The sequence below is a fragment of the Cebidichthys violaceus genome, unplaced genomic scaffold, assembly GCF_023349555.1.
Source record: "Cebidichthys violaceus isolate CVI_PGR_0920_01 unplaced genomic scaffold, fCebVio1.0.p SCAF_15, whole genome shotgun sequence".
NCBI lineage: Eukaryota > Metazoa > Chordata > Actinopteri > Perciformes > Stichaeidae > Cebidichthys > Cebidichthys violaceus.
This window is the reverse complement of record NW_027176318.1, coordinates 9,878,873-9,902,805: the sequence shown is the minus strand read 5'-3', so window position 1 is coordinate 9,902,805 and position 23,933 is coordinate 9,878,873. Positions and strand designations below refer to the sequence as shown.

The 23,933-nt window shown below is 39.7% G+C and overlaps 1 protein-coding gene across 6 annotated transcripts in view; it reads left to right on the top strand.

The window, feature by feature from the left end:
- dlgap1b (discs, large (Drosophila) homolog-associated protein 1b) overlaps positions 1-23,933 on the top strand; it is an 81,111-nt gene that overhangs the window by 15,857 nt on the left and 41,321 nt on the right. For 4 of the 6 annotated variants that reach the window (XM_068709911.1, XM_068709912.1, XM_068709908.1 and 1 more), the window contains exon 2: positions 5,850-5,935. The gene's annotated coding sequence lies outside the window, so the exon portion shown is untranslated. Of the gene's footprint in view, positions 1-5,849; positions 5,936-18,666; positions 18,720-20,466; positions 20,718-21,962; positions 22,066-22,742; positions 22,838-22,930; positions 22,973-23,933 lie in introns of those variants that run through there. The other 2 variants (XM_068709910.1, XM_068709909.1) reach the window with 2 other exon arrangements.

Below are 23,933 nucleotides of genomic sequence, written 5' to 3'. Positions count from 1 at the left end.
GCTGGTTGCCCCTGTGATTTGAGGATACCTAAAGCTTTGCAGCTGAGTGTATTTTGCCCAAATACGCCAAGGTAGAGTGAAGAAATAATTAGTTTATTCGTTTATATGTTAACCTTATTTTTCATTAAATTATTTCTAGTACGTAGGGGAGATTTCTTAATTTATCTTTCATGACGTAACTGTCATTGCAACCTGTCGCTGCATTTCAAAATAAATAAGTTTGGTGGTCCTAAAACGCTCATTGTAATCATTCCAGCTTTGGTTCTTCGCATGTGCATCTTTTTCACAGCATTTGAGTCATGAAACAAAGCAACGTTGAGCTTAACAAGACAGTCAGTGCTGTTGAAGCTGAGTCTGTTTGTAACCGTAGGGTACACATACAAGGCTTAACGTGCCACAATTTTGTCATTTTCCGCAGGAGATATCGCCAAGAATGCACTCAACGCTACCTGCACCTTAAGTTAGTGTGGCCCGCTTCTACATTTCTGTGAAAGCATGCTGAGTCAGGTCATTCTCATCTCCATGGCCACTGAGAGTTCCTGACAGCATAAAGCACATAAGGCTTTTGTTGGATCACCGCTTTTTTTGGCTTTGCATTGTTTGTTGTAGCTCCAAAGTCTTTTCTTTGTTTTTGCAGGTTAATCCATATTTGCACATGCCAAACTGACCAAACAACACCAGACGTTTCTGAAAAGGCTCATTTGAATAGAAAGGGTCAGAGTTTGTGCAATTGTTTTAGTAGCTTTGCACAAAAATTGTGGAGAATTCAAATTTCAGTCCAACATCAAGTTTTCCATGATTAATATATATAGCTTGTTAGCAAGGTGAAGAGTATTCCTTAGTTAACACTGAAAACGTAAACCGATACCCTGAAGTGAAAGGAAGCAGAAAGCAAGAGTCAGCCGGTATCATCAGGACTTATCTGAGCAGTCAACATCTATTGAGTCAGACTGTAAGATAAGAAACCGAGTGATTCTTCTGATATCTATGATTCTATAGATATTACATTGGTATCTATTTCACTTTCATAACATTCACACAGTCGGACAAAATGCGCCATATGTCTCCTTTACTCTTCCACTACATTCACACCACAGGCCTTTATGCTCAGTGCCAAATTTGCTGCTCATATTTGATTGTTTTGGCTGCTGTTCATATGTATTCTAGAATATAACCCAGTTCCTAATACAAACTGACAATGATGACAAAAAGACAAATGTGCATAGAAAGACAATGACAGAAGGTATCACATCTGGTTTTGTACATTCAGAATGCTGCTCCTCCTCTCTGCAAGGTTACATACTTATCCTTAGACCCTTGAGTCAGATAAGGAATGCCGCTGACAAAAAAACCTTGACCAATAAAAAAAGAACAGCATTTTATGTAAGACCTTTTTTTTTGTTTACATAAACATATCAGCATGTTTCAGATCAGAATTTTGTGCACATTTACTGGAAAATAACTGACCTGACATGTCACATATAACAAAAAACTACAGTCAAATCTCCTTCTTGAAGCGATTCTGTACACATACACACGCATATATACACAAACACCTGCTTCTTAATAAAATGACTACCTGTCATCAGTGTGTGGTTCTCACTTTACAGCACTGTGAATTCATTAAGTGTGCCCTTTAGAAGTCTTACCAGCCAGGTAGGGTGCCGTCAACACCCCAATAGAACATTTTGCAGACTATTGGGGTTTTGGAATAACGGGCCATTAGAACAATGGGCAGTCCATCGCATAGCATCGCATCAGAAAAGGAATATTCGGATGTTCATCCGGGTGTCATGTTTCTATCACTGCCAATTGGAGCTGGAGCTGATAAATACCTGTAGCTACATGAATTTCGATGCTAACCTTTCCCACTGTACACAAAAGCCAGATGTTAGTGGGGAAGTTGTTTTTTTTCCTTCTAGTTAGATTAATCGGCCATGGTTTATTTAAAATCTGGAATTATTTGACTCACAAAGAGATTTGGGTGTATTTTGAATCGGATTAGTGTGTGTTTTTCTGCAGAAAGATGAGATTCTAAAAGTTTACTGATCTGTGTCCGTGCATTCATTCGTTCATTCATTATATATGTACGCTGGTCTGGCTCTGGTCAGCTTTTTGAAGGATGCTACTGTATGTTTATAGCTGCCTGTGTTTGCAGTTAAGGGATAAGGCCTAATAGAAGAAGTCAGGTTGGACCGGGCCACTGCTTGGATTTATGGTTGCCTGAGCAATGTCAGTCCAAAGTGACCTGAGACGGTCTTACTGAATCATCACTAGTTTATGTGTAAGTGTGTGTATGCAGAGGGGAGGGGTTAGAGGCTCTTGTTGACTGGCAGTGCTAAATCTAAATCCTCCTTTTTTCCATCAATAATTCTCTGCTTTTTCACAGCCCCTCTAATCCTCTTCCTTACGTGACTCACCTCTATTTATCACCAGAGTGCCCGCATGCCTCAAACAATCGTGCAAACAGTCCGTTAGTGTTTGTACGTGTGTGTGTGTGTGTGAGTGTGATTTTCAATCTGCGTTGATCTTGATCTTCTAGCTTTATGTCCTTGCCTGTTTGTGTATTTCTTTTGCTGTCTGCTGGCAGTTAAGGAATCGCATGACGCCTGAGTTGATGTTATGAGCTCCTGCTCCACAAATTCCATCTTTTGTCCAAAATAAGCATCAGGTCCGCAGCTGACTGTTGTAAAGTCATGCTGCTGTGGAAACGTAATAGAGCATAGAGATAATCACTGCTTACGTTTGAATAATGCTTCTGTATAATGGATCCGTTGCTACACCGGCGTAGAGATTATGCATCATGCTGGGTTGGCAGTCAGCCCGCTGGTGCTGGTGCTGCTGCTGCTGCTGCTGCTGCTGACTCAGTGCAAGCATAGCTGGGGCTTGGGGGGTTAATGCAGCCGGGCCACAGGCTGATCCACAGCCCATCCTCATCTGCCAAAACTTCAAAGGATGCCCTGACAGAGTCTAAATCGCCATCTCCTCCAGTCAAGGCTCTGCAGAACACTTCCCCTCCCCCTCAGTGCACAGGTCAAACTTGGCCTCATCTTTTATGTATCGCTTACCCCATTGATTGCGCTCTGAGAGATTCATGAATACAGAAGGCCCTATTTCCGTATCACACTCCAGCATATGGAGTTTTTTTTAAACAACAGTGGAAATATTTCTCTCGTTTATAAAGCTCTCGTTTTATTTCCCTCTCATTCCTTTCACTGTTTCTGTTCCTTTGTCATTCTCTCTCTCTCTCTCTCTCTCTCTCTCTGTCTGTCTGTCTGTCTGTCTGTCTGTCTGTCTCTGTGTGTGTGTGTGTGTGTGTGTGTGTGTGTGTGTGTGTGTGTGTGTGTGTGTGTGTGTGTGTGTGTGTGTGTGTGTGTGTGTGTGTGTGTGTGTGTGTGTGTGTGTGCATATCGCTCTCTTGACTTTCACTTATTTTGCGTCGAGAAGGTCACAGTCATTCCTCCTTTTGACAGACCTTTTTTCTTTTTCTTTTGGTATTTATTGTTCACTCATGAATTATTCAGATTGCAGATAGTGAATACAGTGAATTTGAGAGCTACAGTTGACTTACAGGAAGCTTACTGGAGATGGATACTTGGAACAACTTCTTCAAGTCAAATCTGGACACACCCGTTGTTACACCATGATAAAGACCCTAGACCGTGATGAAAACCCTTCCTAATCACTGACTCAAATCATAATACAGGTTTAATCTCATTCTTGATTTTTGTGTGCATGTGCCTGTTGTTGATTTGAAAGTAGACACAGCTGGGGAAGGGCCAGTGGGTCTGCTTCGCCTATTCTGCTTACTTGTACTGAGAGCTTTATTAGTATGCCAACGGCGCGTCTCAAATATTCATTTATGTTCATCCCTTGGTTGTTTACTTATTCATGAAAACTTGTGTTGATCTATTTTTTTTTAACAGACCAGCCCTCCCCACCCACCCTCTGTTTCTGTACCTGTGTTTAAGTGATGTGCGCGTTATGCGCCCCAGCAGAGTGTGAAATTGAAATTTTCCCCTGCAGAGGTGACATGATTGACAGAATACAGAGGACACATGAGATGTGAAATCCCATCTTTTACCGAAGTTGTTGAGATTTATCACTTTAAAACTACAAAGGGGTTCATTTAAAGAGTTGTTATCACTCTTGATAATACTTATATTGCCATATTATCACATGTTTATAATACTATAATCTCATAAAGGCTGCTGTTTAAATGTTCCTTCGTCTGTGAGTGTATCCGGATTATAAAGTTTGACCTGTAATCTGATTGGTTTGAAGATATTGAGCTTCAACATGTTCACATCCTACATAATACAACATTATGTATGCATTGAAGTAGCCTTTTATTTAAAAAAATAACAGGCACCTTAGAGATACTCTAAATATTAAAATCCTCACACATTTTGAAATTGGGTTTTCTAGGTCAGGTGAGTTGCAGACAGAAACCTACTGAGAACTCATTTAGCACCAGATCTCAGAGTTAAGCCTGAGATCACTAAAATGTTCAATAATTCAACAACTATAAAACTGAATTTATTTATAACTGAATAATAACAGCCTTATCCGTCCTCTCTGCAACGTCACATTAACTTTGAGTTATTAATAACAACATTACTTATTTCTAACAAACAGCAGGAGTGGTGTACTTGCTATTAGCAAGCTAGATGTCTAGCATAATAGTTAATAGTAAAAATAAGTTCCAAGAAGATAATGACTCTTAGTTGAAGTAGATAGTTCATACATTTTACAAAACTAACTTTGCATAAACTTTGTCAGAGTTTGTTTTTGTTGGTATCGCTGCATCCTTGTAATGTGTAAAGGACCTGAAGCCCCCCTGGAGCATTGCCCCCCCTCTGACCTGTGTGTGTGTGTGTGTGTGTGTGTGTGTGTGTGTGTGTGTGTGTGTGTGTGTGTGTGTGCGCGTGTGCGCAACCTGTCCAAACCAAGTCCCACCTGGCGAGTGTCGGACAGACCACCATCTGTTTAGTGCCCCCTCAATGAACTACCTGCCACCTCCTCTTCATCACCATAATGGGATATCATGAAATGGATTCTTTCCAGTGAACTGATTTCCAAAATTGTTAGTCAATTCTCTAAAGCAACAATTATGAATCTGGTTGATAGGTTATTACAAAGGATAATTATATAAGATGTCTGAGAACAGGATGTTTTCCTACATGACAGGCCACACTGCCTTGTGCTTTAAGAAATGGGAGTGAGTGTTGGTGATCTGCGTTATTGTTAAGTAGAGTGAGTCATTGCCCTGAGACAATCACCCTCCCTCAAAACACCTCAAGGACTTAACAAGCTAAATTTAAAGACGCTCAAATAGGCTTAAAATGATTTTCCTCCCCTTATCTTTTTTTTCTTTTCTTGCCTCAATGAGTTCTACTTCATGTTCCCTCCCTCCTTTTGTGCCTTATCCCTGAGATGTTGCTTCCCAAAAGACAGGTTTAGGATAAAAACAACAACATGTTTTTACATGATTTTACAGCCAAAGAAAACTTGGCTTAGCTGATTATACACACAGAAATGTGAATGTCTTTTAAGCCATCCTCTCGGGTCGATGAAGATCAAAGTTTTAAATGTTTTTCTGGGGTCAACTTGGAAGCAGGAAGGTTTTTCTTCCTTTTTTTTTGATTTGTGCTGTCTACCATCCCCAAACATTTCACCAGTAATTGCAACACTGAAGTGAGTCTGGAGAAAGCGCAGGGAGTGACATCACAGCATGAGCACATGGCACATGGACCAGCACATTAGCCACCAGAGCGCCACAGGAGTGTTTTTCTATGTTGTGATGAATTCTCAACCGTGGACTCTGTCTTTTTTTTTTTCACTTCAAGGTGGAGAAATGTGCTCGCACGGAGGACGAGGAGCCTGGAATTAAGCGCAGGAGAGAAAAGATGCCGAAGATGAGACAATAAAGAAGGTGAGTTAGACTCCTCTGCGTGCTTTTCCTCCACTGGATCATTATTGCCGACATTGCTCCTATATGTGTGCATGTATGCATCTTGAATTGATGCCTATAATGTGGGTTTCACTGAGGTGAGCAGTACATAAAGAAACATTTTGATGTTCTGTGTATAATATTAATTCTGGGTGCTGTCAATGTTCACACCTGCATACTCACAGTTCACCTTTGGCCTCTCGAATGCAGCCTTCATTTGAATGCAGCCTGGTGCTCTAAAAGCTATAACCTTTCAGTGCACCATTAGTGGAAACGCATCCGTCAAGGTTGACAGCTTACCATCGATGGCAGCAAAAACGAGACCGAAAGAGACACAAACGCTGAGCGCACAGCGACAGTGGGGCGAATGGCAGGAAAAAAAGGGGGGATGATGGAAAGATGAGACGAACAGACAAAATGAAAAGGAGGTTTCACAGAGGCCGTTTGGATTAAATGCTTTTTGCTGTTTGTATAATAACAACTGGTGACATAGCAGATGGTTGTGGTGAGATAAACAGTTTAAAAAGTGTGCAAAAAGTGCCAAATAGCAAATAAAAGTGCTGAACATGTTGACTGTGCCAGGCATAAGTCAAAGCACTCTAGCAATGTGGTGCAAAAAAGTAAGGGAGGGCAAACGGGAGCGAAGGCAAAGGATTTAGAGCTATTTTTGTCATACACAAATAAAAACATTATTACGAACATTATAATCTGATATTAGGATCATCGTTTTACGACTTTCACTTGTGGATGGATGCTGTGTAATACACTAAGGATCCATCCTGTTGATGAATTTTTCTTTTTTCATCCGTAAGAGTCGTTAAGGATTCTGGGAATATCTTCATTAACAGCTCTTCGGCAGCATTTCGGGGCTTTTCAAAGATTGCTGGATATTTCATTTTTTGGAAAATCTGCTCTGTGTCTCACATGTAATGGTAACACATAAGAAGCACAGACTGGGGCTGAGGGCTGACCGCGCTGTTTGCCAGGTTTTCTCCGCAATCAGGGCACTGAAATTATCTTTGAGACGTCACACGACAATCTAACATTCAGCAGAGCACTTGCTTTGTGATTGGGATCTCTTACACATCTCATAGATACAACAGGCGCTTCTCAACAAATGTAACCGTTTTATTAATAACTTTTCAAACTGAATTATATATGATCTGATCAACATTTTTGATTGAAACATTCTGTTTTTGTCAGACATCTCAAAAAGCCAGTTTGCTTGACAATGGGCTGATTAGTGCATTGACTTATAATGAGCTATAATGCAATGTAGAGTTGTTATACATCAGAATACATTTTTTCAGAATTCAATATTGTCCAGAATAAAACGATGCGTACATAAGAATCACATCAGCTGCAGCTTAATTAGAAAGAAGACAGTGCATCGTCATTACCGTGAGTGGTTAATATATAACCACGCATTGGGATCCCATCTCTCTCTCAGCTCTTGTAGACGAGCCAACCCTGAACCCTGAGGCCTGGAGCAACTGCCAAAAAGCTGGATTTACAGCGAGCACAGCTTACCATTTGAAAACGTATCATTGCGCTGGCTCGGGTCCTCATTGAAGGCTATTTGAAAAGAAGTAATGTGGACTACAAACGCACTCAAGGCCAATGTGTACTGTATACCAGAGGAGTGACAAGAGGGAGGGAAGTGTTCGGCAGGCGCTGGGATAAACGGGTTGATAACTGACACCGTATCACAGAACTCCCGCTGTGCAGTCACACTCTTCAATTTAACATCATTTTCAAATACTGAAATCTTGATGTTATCCTGCGCAAACAACATTTTTGGATTCCAATATCAAGCGGTTTTCCGTGGAGTGTGTTTATGGAGATTAGGCAGCGAATGAGTGTGTAATTAGGGACGATCCAATGAGGTAAATCTTGGCCAGTGGGAAGAAAGCCATGGCACTGATACTGGCAATCACAGCAGAACAGAACGGACACCCGCGGTCGGGTTAGGGAAACGATGGAGGAGGAATGATCAAATAACGGAGAAGGGAGGTAAGTAAGGTAGAGAGGGAAGAGAGGAGAGTGTTTTGGGATGTAGCATAGTGCAGAACAAGGGAAGGTGACCCACAACTGGGCTGGACATTAAGCTGGACATATACTACTGACAGTGTGGAAACGTGTGAAAGCTTCTCCTCATACTACGCTCTTGATAGTCAAAGATTAACAATAAACTGTCCAGACTGAGCTCATCTGTTGTAGTCATGGTGCAAGAAACACATTTGTTCAGCTAGGGAGCTTCAACGCAAGGTGTTGTGATTCATTTCTTCCACACTGCAGGCTACCAAAGACGAGGTTCATCGTTGGCATAAATAGGTTGCAGTAGATGACGCCAGAACTGAGACAAACAGTGTTGTGTAACAGGTCGGCGTGATCGTAAAGCACAGAGCATGCACAACAACAGCTTCATTCACAATTTCAGGGATAGTATTCTAAAAGTAATCGCAAACATTTATTAATCCATCCAAGCTTTCAGCAACTCTATAAGTGGTTCAGTCTTTCAAAATGTTTTTTTTTTATGAGTAAGTTATTAATGAGGCTTTAATATATTTTAATATAGAGCACAAAGGAACTCTCAGCTAAAACCTCCTTATCTTTCAGCCTCCCCACTTCATTAATTCATCATAAACTAAATTTAAATGATTTTTTTTCCCTACCTTTCAAAGACTAATTTAAGATCATATCTCTTTGTTGCAGAAATGAGACTCCTTTACCGTGGTTCACATCCTGAGAGTTGCCCATGATAACATCCAATATTCAAAAAGTTAATGTTATTTCATGTGACATGTTGTCACCTCAGTACACCGGGAAGTCGGAGGCTGTTATCTGTGTGTACCTGAGCAAATTATGAAATGAAAGCTAATTTACATTTCACAGTTAATTTGGTCGTTCATGAAACACTCAACAGCAAATCACTTTTACATCCTCAGTGCTTTGTTTCTAATTCCAACACTTCACAGTACTTGGCCGGCTAAGGACAGACATATAATGTTCTCTTTACAACACTGTAAAACACTGCAACTCAGTGGTAATATTAACTTGAATATACTATCGTAACTTTAAGTATCCTTGAAAATGCATAATACTTGATCTTGCACTTGAGATGAACCCATTTAGTTTCGATAAATATGACTAACATTTACTTTTACTTGACCCGTATTTGCTTCAGTCTCCATGGAAAACCATAATATCCATAATAAGTGTTGCTTTTAATTGTCTGTCCCCACGCACACTCAGCTTTTGACCCGAAAAGGAAAGAACCTAACATTCTGAACATTGTTGAATGAATATTGAACAAATAGTGGAATTGTCCTGAAAACATTGCAGATTTGTGAACGCGTTGTTTCCAGCTTGAGGTTTTTAAATAGCTTTTAGAAATATTGTTTTAATCAACCTTGGATGATTTACATAACATGTAAAATCTTAAACTGAGAGTCGTACAACTCTGGTCAGCTGAGACCATGCACAGAGTTTATTAAAGGGCAGACATGAGCGTGCATCTGAAAAAGCAACTCTGCTGCACTAGCATGTGGTTCATTACTCCATTTCTCATCTCTCGTCTCTCTCTTTCTTGATGCCTTCCTCTTTTCACTCTCCTTTTTCATTTTAATGCAATGTTATGTACTATAGATGTTCTGCTCTGAATGACATGTTGACCACAGTTGCCATCTATGGGAACAGGAAGTAGCCACTGAATGTCTGCTGAAGGGAAACGGTCTCAGTAATCTTGAGTTTAGAAACAAGGCCCCCTGTCTTGAGTCTTTGATAGAAGTCGGCTAAACCTGAGGCGACAGGAGACATAATTGAGCCCATTTTTATGGCATTAGCCTTGCTGATTCCATTACGTTGGGAATTTTCATGCCCTCTATCCGCGTCGCCAAGTCGTGACGCGAGGTCAGCCGGGAGCTAGCTGCTGCTAGCCGTCAGAGCGCAGCGCTTACCTGGTTTGACACCTGCTCTCTGTGCAGGCAGCGTGTTCGGTTCAGGCTCAAATCTCCACAGTGGAGAGCTGGAAGTCTGCCTCCTAGCCTCTGTGTGACTGTGTGCGTTTGCAGTGTGTGTGTGTGTATGTGTGCGTTATATCTGTATTTGTGATTGCGTTCCTTGTGTATTTGTGTGTCGCATTGGATATGCGTCCACCAGCACTCATGCGAGAAGACAGCGGGTTTGACTCCCTCCCCCTAACCCTCTTGCTCAGTTGGATCTCACTCCCAGATCTGTCAGGCGTCTGTTGACGTGTCCTCGATGTGACATGTCACCCACAGTGAAGGAGAGGCACAATTCATCCAGCTTTTTTCTCATTGGTTTACCCGAGCACCTCCCATAACCAGTCTGTGACCTCTGCCCTCAGAAGTTAAGCAGATAGCCTTGCATTGGTCTCAGAGATGTGGTCGAGGTAATCTCATCAAAAGGCTTCAGTTGGTCGTCAGCCCATTATGTAATGTGTTTCCCCAAAACAAACGGACAGCTAAATCTGCTTTTTATGCCTCTGCGCTAGCCGTTGCTGGAGGCACAATGTTTTCTGGTTGTCCGTCCGTTTGTCGGTCCAATTCTCGTGAACGCTATATCTCATGACCGCCTGGACGGAATTAATGGAGGTATAGGCGGTGGTAATTCTCATTTTTTTTTTTTTTGCAGTTTTGTTGACGAGCTTAATTATTTGCTGAGCTCAGGGGAGTTATTTCCTATCACAATTATATGCAAATTGGTATTAGGCTTCACTGGCACTTAATACAATATTTAATCTTTACTGAGCACATATTGTCTAATAATAAACGTAGAATAAATAGTTTGGCAACGGACAGTCGTAGGTTTTTAGACTACATCAGCTAAAAGAATATGAGCACATTGACTGTGTGCACTTGAGGTCAGCTCTGTTTCCTGACATGTAATTAACTGTAGAGTCAGTTGCTTGAAATCACCTGACACTCTGGACGCCTCTGGCAGCAGTTTGATGCCAATGCTGCCTGGCAGTGGCAAGTGACTGTACTGTGCATACTGTACAAAGCTGCATGCGCACAGCCACGCTTGCTTGTTCCAGCAGGGAATGTTATGTTTTTTTAATAAAACAACATGAATGCTTTGCAAATCGCGTGCAATGATGCATCGCATTTTTAGTGAGCAGGCAGCTGACTATACAAAACGGTTTGTTTTGTAAGGTTTAATTGTCCATGTTCAGTTTGGGCTGCTCACAAGCAACTGCTTGAGTGGAAATAGCAGCTGTAATGAAGATGCAGCAGCAGTCGTATTATCAGCTACAAGTGTGCGAACACAGGAGAAGTGCCACGAGGAGGAAACAGTTGCAAGCCTTGCGCTGACTTTAGCAGCATTTTTTCACATGTGTATCATGGCCACGGTGGATGGTTGAGGCTGCAGTGTGTTGTGCATCACATGCACAGAGATGCACGCACACGTACTCCCTGACTCTACAGGGTTCAATTTACTTATCGCCGTCACAGCACTATGCCGCTTCCACACAGTCCAGGATTAGACGCCCCAGATTTCACAGCTCTTAAGAGAGAATATAAACATGGAAGTTATTATTTTGTGTGTGCACAGATGGAAATATGCATATCCAAACAAATGGAGAGGAGTTTTACCTGATATTTTTGTTTGTTTGCGTGTTGACAGGCTCAGAATAGCTTTTGTTAAGCTGTCCCACTTTTAGTGGAATTGTGATGAAATGCATATAAAAGAAAATAATTGATGCACTTCATTTTCTTACCATATAAACTCATGTTTTGAATATAACGGTTGTCATTGTTGTGCAAAATTATAGAATAATTTTAAATTGTTGAAGTCTATTCCATTTATATACTCAATACTCGTATACAGATGGTTGACAAGTGTGTTAATAAGGCAATGGGACACAAGTAGCTTCAGTTTTCCTTGGCATAGATTCTCTGGAACTTCACTGAAGGTATGAACAGCATTCTCCCAAGAGACATTTCCTATTTCTTGTTTTGATGATTGTCGTGTTAACACAAGCCGAGGTATACTTCCAAAAGAACTATTTTGTTGACGTGCCGTCGGACAGCAAACATGTTTTGTAGCTGTTCTGAATTGCCAATCCCTAAGGTAGGGTGAGCCTGCTGTAACAGGTGCTTATTTGGGTTTAGATCTTGTGGTCTGTGAATGTCATAGCCTGCATGTCTACTGTACGTGAGCAGTCGGTATGACATATAGAGAACTTCACAAATTCTATAGTACTCCTCTAAATGCGTTAACATTTTTACATTACATTTATCAGAGATAATAAGTCCATTACTATATTTTAATATCTTTCTTTTTTAGCGTTCCCAATCAAATCTATCCTCTAAAAATCATTTTTTAGTATTTCCTTGCTTGCCTTGCAGGATACATGAAGATATAAAGCATAAGAGATGGCGACTTTGGTTGCTGTCCACACATGTGATCCCAGAGGCTGGTACATATGAGTTCTCATTAGCTGGGGTGAAAACACATTGTTTTCCACCAGAAAATCCATTTGTTTCCATGGTGATGCTGTGTCCTCCCTAGTCCAGTTTCCTTGCCTGCGTTTTATGGATAGCTTTATTGAACTTTATCTTTTATTTTTATTTTTTTTACAAAATGTTTATTGGCTTTTTAGTTCATTTTAGATATGAACATAAGACAAATAAAATGCATGTTGGAAAGGTGTCCACGTCTCATAAAAATCAGCTTTACCTCATTTCTTTAACCCTTGTATTAAACTCTAGAAAAGAGGAGAGAGAACGACTTCCTCACATGCCTATCGATGGGTTAAATTGTGTGTGTGTGTGTGTGTGTGTGTGTGTGTGTGTACGACAATTTTAAATTAAGTTTTAATCAAGTTTAATATGACGGCTTGTGGAGGTAGATCATTTGGGAGGGCTCAAAGTGAACTCATAGTAGCATTACCCGCTAAAACACTTTGCTCCTGGGCAATAAACTAACATCCATATTCAGTATCTATTGTTGCTTTTCATCCAGTTTGTTTTATCTATAATTGAAAACAGGAACATTTACTTTGTGAAAAAATATAGCCTTAGACTCAGAAAAAGTAAATCCATAATAATAATAATAATGTTGTAATTTGCCACAAGGAATACTTCTTTTAAGCTAACATTAGCATAAGGCAGGGGGTAATATGCTGAGACATTTACGAGAAAAAGGCTCCTTTTTAGGAAGGCACCTATTTATTTTTTGCAGTCCCAAATGCGATACCTGAACTTTGGGTACGGGCCAGTACCGAGTGGATCTGATACCAATGTTTGATTAATTCTTCTTTTTTGTGTAAGACAACATCAGGCTTAACTTGCTTTCTAAACTTTCTAAAACAAAACGGAACAAACAAATACTTAGATATAAATTGAATGAATTGTTTGTTGAAATAATGGTATACAGTACCAGATCTGCCCATTGTAACTGATCCAGCTGTTTGAGTCCGTATCAGACCGATATCGGTATCGATGTTGGTGCATCTCTCGTCTTTTTGTCAAGGAACCACGTTGGATTAGGTTATAAAGAATAGTTAATAATTGTGATTTTAGCCTAGAATCACCATGTTATCATAAGCATTCGGACGTTGAAGAGACATTGCTGTGAATTTGGCCTATTTACAGGAAAACAAGACTCTGGTTTGAGTTTGTGTTTTTCTCATAAATTCACCATGATGTCAGAATTTTTTGTCTCAGAATATTATTTCTGCCTACAATGACCCTAATACACAGTCGCATAGTGCTGTTTAGGGAAATAAACAAGTATTGTTAGAATTGCAAATATCCTCTGAGATATTCCATGACTGCCTTGTATAAAGAATGTTATAATATCTTTCTGTAAATCAAACCCTTTACAGTGAATAATAGGGGCTGTCTTCTTTATCCTTGACTCCCACTGTCTGCCCATGATGGATTCAACCTTAAGCCATATAATACCAATCTCAGTGGAGTCATGGCCTTTTGTTATGAGTCAAAGTGTTAGATCCACTCCGTTCAGTCTTCATGAATGACTACATTCATTTTTTATGAGAAAAGGGAAGATGGCTTTTCTGCACTTTTCAGCACAGCAATCTTTTATTGCAACTAATGTATTCCTGCACACAGTGTCTGCAAGAATCCATCTTAAATGAGTTATTTCCAGGGAATTAAATGTTTTTAGTCTTTTGTGGAAATAAAAATCGAACTAAATAAAAATAAGCATATCAGATATGACCAATCTGATATGCTTTTACTGAGCTGTACGCTGAAATGCAATGTCAAACCTCTTAAAATAACTGTAGAATTACCTTCAAATTCCATTCCAATTGTTTGCCTCCATTGCTGCATTTTCAATCCGGTTTCCTGTGTTGTCGAAGTTTCCCGAGCGTCAGTGACAGCTCTGCCTGCAGACAAACAACACCAGTCTCTCTCTAGACTTAATGCCTCTGTTAATTTGTTTACCTTGATCAAATAGACCTCATCACTTGAGGAATTTGTCTCCAGAATGTGTTTGGCGGGGACTGAGCTATAACTCCGCACAGTCACTCCATTTGTCAGAGAGAGCTCTGACAGTCAGCCTAATTAGTTTGGTTGTGACAAAGGAGCTGTCTTGTGGAAACTGGGAACATCAATCCATCCATGAAGGCATGTGTTTTCATAATGCAGCCGATACAGTGAGCAGAAACATGCCTATTAGGCGTTGTGTGAAACTGCATCCACAACGATGCAATGATCTGTTTGGTTAGAAAATAAAGGCTTTCAAGATGCGCTGTAAATGTGTATTTGTATGCCAGGTTATTTAACGTGTTTTGATAAAATAGCAAGCAAGTTCTTTTCATTCTTGGATAAAAGATGCATATTACATAGGAAGCATGTTGTGTAAGCTGTCATGTATTGATACAGTAAAGATTTACAGCCTGGCTTCTTATCTTCCTTGGTGTCAATTTTGAAACACCTTTGTGTAGACCTGTCAGTGGTGGAGAGGGAACATGTCCCTCTGTGAAATAAGATGGAATGCTGAAAGCATTTTACTTCTATCAATTTTCAATTTTATGGACTTTTATCATGTGCTCTATTGCTTTTGTAGACATTCATATATTTTATGAAGCACATCATATAAACTAAAAGCAGCAATTTGCAGTTTTTCTTTAAAATATTGCCTTGCTGCAGCCAGACAGGACAGTCAAGGAAGACAGTCATCTATCATTTAGGAGTCAATTTAACAGTAAGACATTAAGGTTGGTGGTTCTCAGCCTCTCCTGACATCCCTAAAAGCCACTTCTCTAATCCGGAAACACAAAAAAAATGACCAGTTCCCTCAATGGCTGTTTGGCCCCCGGCTGTCTTTAAAATGTTCCACGACATCATTCCCTGGGGATTTTTTTTAAAGGCACTGTTCACACATTCACAATGAGTACATCCTCTCTGTCACTGTTACTGCTCCTCTGCCAGCTGCAGCTCTCCTGTATGTGGACTTGCTCTGAGAGTGTCTGTTAAAGTGCCTCCACAAAATAACTGAATACACTGAATATGTGTATTTATATCTGCATTTACTGCTTCTTTCTGTCACTTGGTATTTTACAGTGAAGATTTATATTTTTTCCGCTATATTGACAGAAAAGCATAATGCTAATTATCTTGTTTATTCTAGAACATGCTGCGTAATCATCTTTTTTTTTTACTCTTTATATTCAAAAGATAATAAACATGTTGTTGGCATCTGAACATGCAGGTAGTTTTGGTCTTTAATCTGACAACATTTTGAGATATCCATCACTGAGACCTCTGCCATGACCCCATTATGGTGGACGTAGAAGAAATCTATTTTTGTATCATTCGTTCCTTTTTTAAAAGCTCAAGTCGGCAAGGTCTGTAGACTATTCCGAATCAATGTCATCTTTAGATTTTTTGAGCACCACAAACAGCATCTCACAGCTACTGTACTATAGTGGCAGCAGAAGTCATAGAGGCTTAAAACCTGAGAAAATTAAACCAAAGCTATCTGCATAACTAGATACCACCTGGAGTGAATGGACGTTCCAATTCACCTCTGCACAAATATTGACCCAGAAAGAGGGGAAAAGCACAAAGTTTCCTAAAAACAATTTGTGATTGCTCATAACTAATATATGATGAAAAACACAGTGTACAGTAAAACATCTTCCATCCAGCATGTTTGACATGTCAGACTACATCAAGTATGCAAGAAATGAAGCACTCTGTGCACGTCAGGACATTTGCAGTAATGCAGTAAACAATCACAAGTATTTAGGTCTACTGACGTCCTTTTCTGTCTCACATGTATCAACATTGTGCGTGTATCTTCACCCTGTTATCCAGTCTGTGCAGTAACATTTTGCAGTATACTCGGAAATATACCGCAAACGTCTGCAGGATCAAAGGCAAAACTTCACTTGACCTAGAAAATGGAGATAACGTGCTGCACTCTTTCCTCCTTCCATACAAACATAAAGACACACATAAGAAGAGCCACGTCCACTCAGGTGATTGCATGCCCCATGGAGAGCAGACTGGTAGTGTTTTCACCCTTTTTGAAGAAATCATTGCTTCTCTTTGAGCGGGAAGAAGAGACTTTTTGTGGCCTTGTGGCCTCTGAAGGCCTCAAAGAAGCTCTGTAAGCCATGAGCTCCGTCTTCCATCTTGCAACCAGCGTTTGATGTTGGTCGAGAAATGTAGACGAACGGCAAGCAGCCTTTTATTTTGCCAGAAAGAGAAGCTGCAGCAGTCTTCTCACACTAAGGCAGATTGATTTCACCCCTTCCTACAAAGATGGTGTGCAGTAAGTAAGTCAATGTTACTTTGCATATTCCTACCAACTTTTTTTATTTGCTTTGGTAAGTCTCAAAGCTCGGGCTATATTTGACCACTGTGAGGCTGCTTTCAAATTTGGCTACTGAGTTAGATGATAGAGAAGGAAAAAATCTATTTTCCATTTATCTCATCTGAGCCCAAAGAAGCATGGCATCTAAATAGAATTCAGCCTGCTGAGCTGATGCAGTGCAGGTGTTAATAGGCATTAACATTCATAGCTTGACTTGTTTTATCTACTCCTGCACTTTGTTTGCACACCTTACTGTTCAGCACACAATCACTTTAAATGTAATGAAGTCTCTGTAGTTTTCGGAGCCTGTTCACACAAAGTATTAAAGGAGCAAGTTGTTTGGGTCTCCTTGATGTATTTTATTTGTTTGTGTGTTGGTATTTTGTTGTGGAAACAGGGATTTTTAAGCACCGTAGTTCATGAAATGCTGGTTGGTGTGGTTCAAGACAAATACTCTTGGTGACAATTGACCATTCACTAAATCCATCCCACAAACGGTGGTTGTCCAATCATAGCTGAGCAATCGGAACTAGTCATAGCACGCTTATCAAGTTTTGGATTTCTCTTAATTTATGTGTCGGGTTTGGACGGTGGTGTCTTGTTTTAAACCTTGCTCTAACCTAAGCTGCATTTGTTAGCATGTCCGGCTAACTAGCTTAAAACCTAAAGCATCACCAAAGCCAAGGACCAAGGACAAACCGCATTAGTTTGCAGAGTTAAAGGTTATCTTAAAAAATCCCTTTTGGTTAGTTTTTGCTTAATGATGTCACTATATTGATATCTGTGACTCATCAACTGGTGAGGATGCTGACTTTTTGCTTGGAACATGTAGTTTCAGTCTTTTGGCATTATATCATGCAGCCATTGAGTGCATATTAAAGACCCCTTTTGCAGGGCTCTTGTTTTGAAAAGAGTCAACTGAAACATCAAGAAAATCTGCCAAGGACAGTGTTGTCAACCAACTCATGCAGATACAATTAGCTTAATTAGCTCACTAACTACAACTGATCAAATCTGTCAGCAACCATTGTTAAGGACCTTTTGTTTTAAAGACTGCTGCCATTGTTATCATTGAAAATGTGCTTTGTGAACAACATTAACTAACAGGAGTGTGGCTTAGCAAACAGCCAATTAGCAACATGCATGGAAAGACCAATTACAACCCGTATCTTGACAGAAGTGTTATTGTATATGTATTACTATTTCAGAGTTCTGATATAGCCTGTGCAGTGGTTGGTGTGCTATATTGAGGTTGACTTGACCAGACAGGTAGAGACACAACTGGGTCAGTCAGCCACGATGGACATGGAGCATAATACATAACCACAGCTGTCCATGAGCTTTCCTCATGTCACTGAAGGCCACACCTGACAGACACGGCAGAACCAGCAGATCCTCTTCTTCTTGTTGATAACCTGCACTTTACAAACTAGCAGCTACATCAAAATGCAGCTTGTCAGATACACCATGTATTTGTATGTCAGCATGTGTGTGTGTGTGTGTGTGTGTGTGTGTGTGTGTGTGTGCACTCTCATTTGTTACTTTGTTGGGCCCGTTCACAGGGAGAACACCCATTAATGGGGCCCAACGTCCTAGTGGGGCCCAAAATGGTGGGCCCCACTAGGATTATCATTTAAATGGGCTCAGGAGCCTCCCCTGATATGCCTGTTGCTTTTTTAGCACAAGTCCCACAAAGTCACAAAGTATGGAAATGTGTGTGTAATGTGTGTGTGGAATTTTTACTCACAAGTGCCTCAAGTGTTAGAAAGGTGGTACTGCAGCCCACACACACACTTCCGGAAGTGTGTGTAACATTTCAGAAATCTCGCGAGATTTAGGCGAAATCTCGCGAGATTTAAGGCGAAGTCTCATTGTCTCAGTATACTGACCCAGAGCCATGCGGTCTGCAGTCTGCTCCCAACCAAGGAACTTCTCTTTGAGTAATAAGGTAGGTTATTGTATTTAATATGACTTTGATGTGTTTCTTGCTCTGTACTGAGTTTTTTGCAAATGTATTAATAAATAAATGCATCTAGAAATGCATCTAGATCGCTCATGCTAGCTACAGATTGCTAGCTTCTAATGTTAGCTATAGATCAGTAGCTGCTAGCCGTTAGCTTTAGTGTTAGAGTGTTAGCTGCTAATGTTGGTTCCAGATCACTAGCTGTTTAACTTAAGACATAGATCAGGGGAACTGTTTTTTTTCATGTTAAAAAGCATAATGTTTACATTTATTATTGATTTATATGCCTTCACATGGCAAACTAGTTTGCCAGTCTATGACTATGCAATGTTAGCTGACCTGATGGACATAATTCACCATAGTCAGGGTTTTAGTGCTATAGTTACACAAGCAGTGTAATTATATAAGGTTATGGATCAACCGATTTCAATGAGCCGTTTTTCGTGAAGCATAGTAAAATGCGTGGGTAATCCCGTTACTCTGAACTGGAAGGAGTCTTGCGTGACTGTCAATCAGAGGCTGTCTTCCGGTCTGTGGGGCGGGTCTGATCTCAAAGTTGTTGTGAGTTGAAAAGCTATGGGATTGACTCCATCAGAACCAGGTGGGTAATCGGTAAAACCGGGTATATTCCCGGTGGGTCGGGCTGGTTGTTTGGCTATAAGGGCCGGTGACGAGGTCGGTAAACACGTTAATTTCATCCGTAGTTTAGTCTTTCAGACCGTCACGTTCCTCTGTAACGTTCTCATTTAGAGGATTTAGTTCTAACCTTGTGTTAGGTGAAAGGCTCAATAAGCAGCCAGGTGTGCATTTATTTTGGGTTTTCATGGTGCCAGAAGTGATGTTGGTCATCATGAGGTGATGCTGGTCATGATTTGCTCTTGTTAGATACTCTGCTGTGATTATTGAGGCCACAATGTAATAGCAAATGTGGAGGTTCTCCTTTGTGCATTTTGATAGTAATGTTATTCTCTTTCATTTAGTTTCTTGACTTGATTCTGCAATAACAAGCATTATTACACAAGGAGACCAGGGCCCTGTACTACAGAGCAGGATTTGGGGTTAGCCAGGTAACATGGTTTGACTCTGGGTTTTCAGTCCTTTGATGGAGGTTCACTTCTGTCCTGGTTAATCACCACGATTACTTATGCTGAACACCTAATCTGCTCCGGACCAGGTGATGTTAGAGATAAGGGATCAAGTCGTATGAAAGGTCCTCCTACTGACCAATCAATGCTCGGTACGTGGACCGTTGGTTAATATTACACAAATACTAAGAAGTTAAATGTATTACTAGCAACAAGCTTCCTTCATTTGTCAGTTTTAAACTGCGTTACTTTCAGCCTCAATGTTTTTAGCTTCTCCGTATTTGTCTAATATAGTTTACTCTTTAATTGATATATGCGCCACTCTGCTGACAGCAGACGTGTCCATGTTTATGATTGGTCAGATGCTGCAAACACCGGCCCATTATGCGAACATCTCATAACCAGATTGAGAAACCGTGGGTTGATTTACCGAGTTGATAACCAGCTTTGTAGGACCGTTTAGAGGGATCACGGTTGTAAGGGTTAGTTATAACCAGATAACAAAAAGATATCTTTGGTGTGTTGCACTTGCATGGTAGTACCAAAAATAGGAAAACAAGGCTTACACCCCACAGGATTTTAAGATGGGGTTCAGAGTAAGGGAATTACTTGCACATGGTTCAAAATGGCCTTGGCGTCAAAAGGTGTGTCTGTTAGATAAGTATACTGATGCATTTGTTTGAGAATTTAGAGTATATTAAAATTGGCTGACTAATTCAGCTAGTGTGTATATGGGAGTCAGTGTGATCTCTCAGATCTATATTAGCTGATCTATATTAACTTTTGCTTTTTATCTGAATTCCAGGTAACAAACCATCAGGCTTCTGCTGTGGCAGTAGAGACCAAGACGTTCCCTTTAGATCATGAGGAATCAAACAGAGATGATGCCAGCACACAGGTAAAGGAGTAATGTACACACTATTGTCACTACTACTTATGTTGACTGTAGAGAATCTATACACTATGCAGTTTCAGTACTTTGTGGAAGCTGTTTACATAGTTTATTTATGCAGGTCTTCAGTTAAGGCTGGAAGTTTAAACATTTATTTGAATGGGAACCATTGCTCCTAGTTATGTTATCAGAGTTGTTGAGATAACTATGCTTTCAGGGAGTGATGAGAGTGTATTCATGATGACAAAGATAATTTATATATGTCATTTTAAAACATATTTTACTCCAACCAAAGTTATCGAACTAAAATTAAGTGAAAAGTTAAGCTAATTAAGGCAAGCAACTAAATTAGCTTAAAATGTCTCCAATCTGTATATGGGACAGTCTATTTCCCTGTTCATCTGTGATTGCATTGACGCTCTCACTGAGCTATGCCCCCACCACCCACCTGTGGGCTCTGTCTCTTCCATCCCAGGGATAAATTACTCACTGAGATAGTCTGCTGTCATGCTCATTTGTGTAATTCATGCATTCTTGGATTAATGAGAGTGGAGCCCTGACACCAGAGATACATTATATAAGGCAAAGGAGTAATGTACACACTGTTGTCACAAACTATCTTTGTTGACCTGTACAATATGTTGTTCTATTATCAAGATAGTAAGGTGTCAAAATTGTTTCCCTGATAGAGCTTTTCCATCAGGAACACTCAGTGGGTTATGTAATAGACTTAAGATTCAGGGATCAGACTTAATCTGAAACAGATATCTATTCTTGCAGCCATAGAGAAAGTTAACATCAAACACACACATTTGTTTCTAGTCTACTCGTCATGGGGCCCTCCTGTCTTTATCTCACTTTAACTGATTTTGAATTTAACCTCACACACACACATTTGTTTCTAGTCTATCCTTCATGGGGCCCTCCCGCCTTATACAAACTATAAGTGACTTTACATCATTTTAACAACACATTTCAGGATCTAAATTCAAGTTATTACAGGTATAATTTTACACTTTGTGAACTGTTGTATGTTTAAAAAGGGTATTTTGAACGTGAACCAGTGCAGCCCCTTAAATGTTGTTGTGAGACATGTTAGACCTCTAGAATAGACCATGTCATGCACTTAGCTTTAAGATGTATGCCGTTTTGGATACTGTTTTCATATAAGCCAACTTGTGTTACTGTGAGTATCTCCACTAACATCATTACTATAAGTTCTAAATGCTTTTTTTTCAATCTGAATTCCAGGTGACAAACTATCAGGCTCCTGCTGTGGCCGTAGAGACAGAGACATTCCCTTTAGATCTGACTTCACCATGAGGAATCAACCAGAGATGAAGCTGTAGCTTAGGTAAAGGACTATTGTACACACTGTTGTCACAAACTATCTTTGTTGACCTGTACAATATGTTGTTCTATTATCAAGATAGTAAGGTGTCAAAATTGTTTCCCTGATAGAGCTTTTCCATCAGGAACACTCAGTGGGTTATGTAATAGACTTAAGATTCAGGGATCAGACTTAATCTGAAACAGATATCTATTCTTGCAGCCATAGAGAAAGTTAACATCAAACACACACGTTTGTTTCTAGTCTACTCTTCATGGGGCCCTCCTGTTTTTATCTCACTTTAACTAATTTTGAATTTAACCTCACACACACACATTTGTTTCTAGTCTATCCTTCATGGGGCCCTCCCGCCTTATACAAACTATAAGTGACTTTACATCATTTTAACAACACATTTCAGGATCTAAATTCAAGTTATTACAGGTGTAATTTTACACTTTGTAAACTGTTGTATGTTTAAAAAGGATATTTTGAACGTGAACCAGTGCAGCCCCTTAAATGTTGTTGTGAAACATGTTAGACCTCTAGCATAGACCATGCCATGCACTTAGCTTTAAGATATATGCTGTTTCAGAAATGGCCTCCACATGCAATAACCTTTGTAACTTGTGGGTGTCTCCACATACAGAACATCATTTCTATAAATTAGTAATTCATTCTTTTTTCAATCTGAATTCCAGGTGACAAACTATCAGGCTCCTGCTGTGGCCGTAGAGACAGAGACGTTCCCTTTAGATCTGACTTCCCATCAACCAGAGATGAAGCTGTAGCCCAGGTAAAGGAGTAATGTACACACTGTTGTCACAAACAGCTCCAATAAGATGTAAAATTCTTAAACCTATAACATGCTCTTTTTATGCCTACTTAGGTACACAAACTGCTGTCAAAAGAAGCTGGACACCAGAGGAATGTGCGGCACTATAATGCTTTATACACATACTTATAATGCGTTAAAATCTGCTTATAGCACTGTATAATTGTTATGAGCACTCCATGATTTATAACAAAAATCTAATTATAAATCAATTTATACTACAGGTTCAATCATCATGAGACTTCATAATTGCTTGTCACTTACTGACATGTTTTTACAAGGTTCATAGTTTGTTATAATGCCCATAGTTGTAATGCATTATAATCTTTTGATAATGCATAATAATCTTTTGATAATGTATTATAATCTATTAATAATACATTCTAATCACTGTTATAATGCATCATAAAGTGATTATAACTTACTCTCTGGGGCAATTGTTTGCCTACAAATTTGAAGTTTTTGTATCTAGATACCCACATGTATGTGCACAAGCATTTGAATTGTGATGTGATGAGGCCATGACAAGTTGCCTAGAGCATGTTGTTTTGTGTTTTTATATATGGAACTGCACCTATGTATGTATAAATAAATACATGCTCAATGAAAACTAAGTATATTTTAAAGAGTTTATGTTATGTTATGTTTTTTGTAAAATATTACTGATGGTTAGAAAAAACAGTGTTGACCCAAATAGGATTTAAGAGCTCATTGATTTGGAAAAGTCTCCCAGGGCTGTGAAGTGTTGAACAGGAGGTCATTATATGAATGCAATGTTACTGCCCCGTCTAACTAATGATGATCTTTGATCCCGATGAGATCTAGTCCTACAATGTCTTCGGTAGGCATGGAAAAACCATGGAAACCATTATTGCCATCAGATAGTTATACTGTGGCTTGCTAAGATATAAAAACTAGAAATGTGTGTGTGTGTGTGTAAAAAGACCTCACAAGTTGTGACTGCTAGAAACCGAGCCCCACAAAGTGGGTAAAAAACTAGCATGAGAAAAAAAGTTTAGAATTTAGCTATATTGAATAGATGATAATTATATAGATT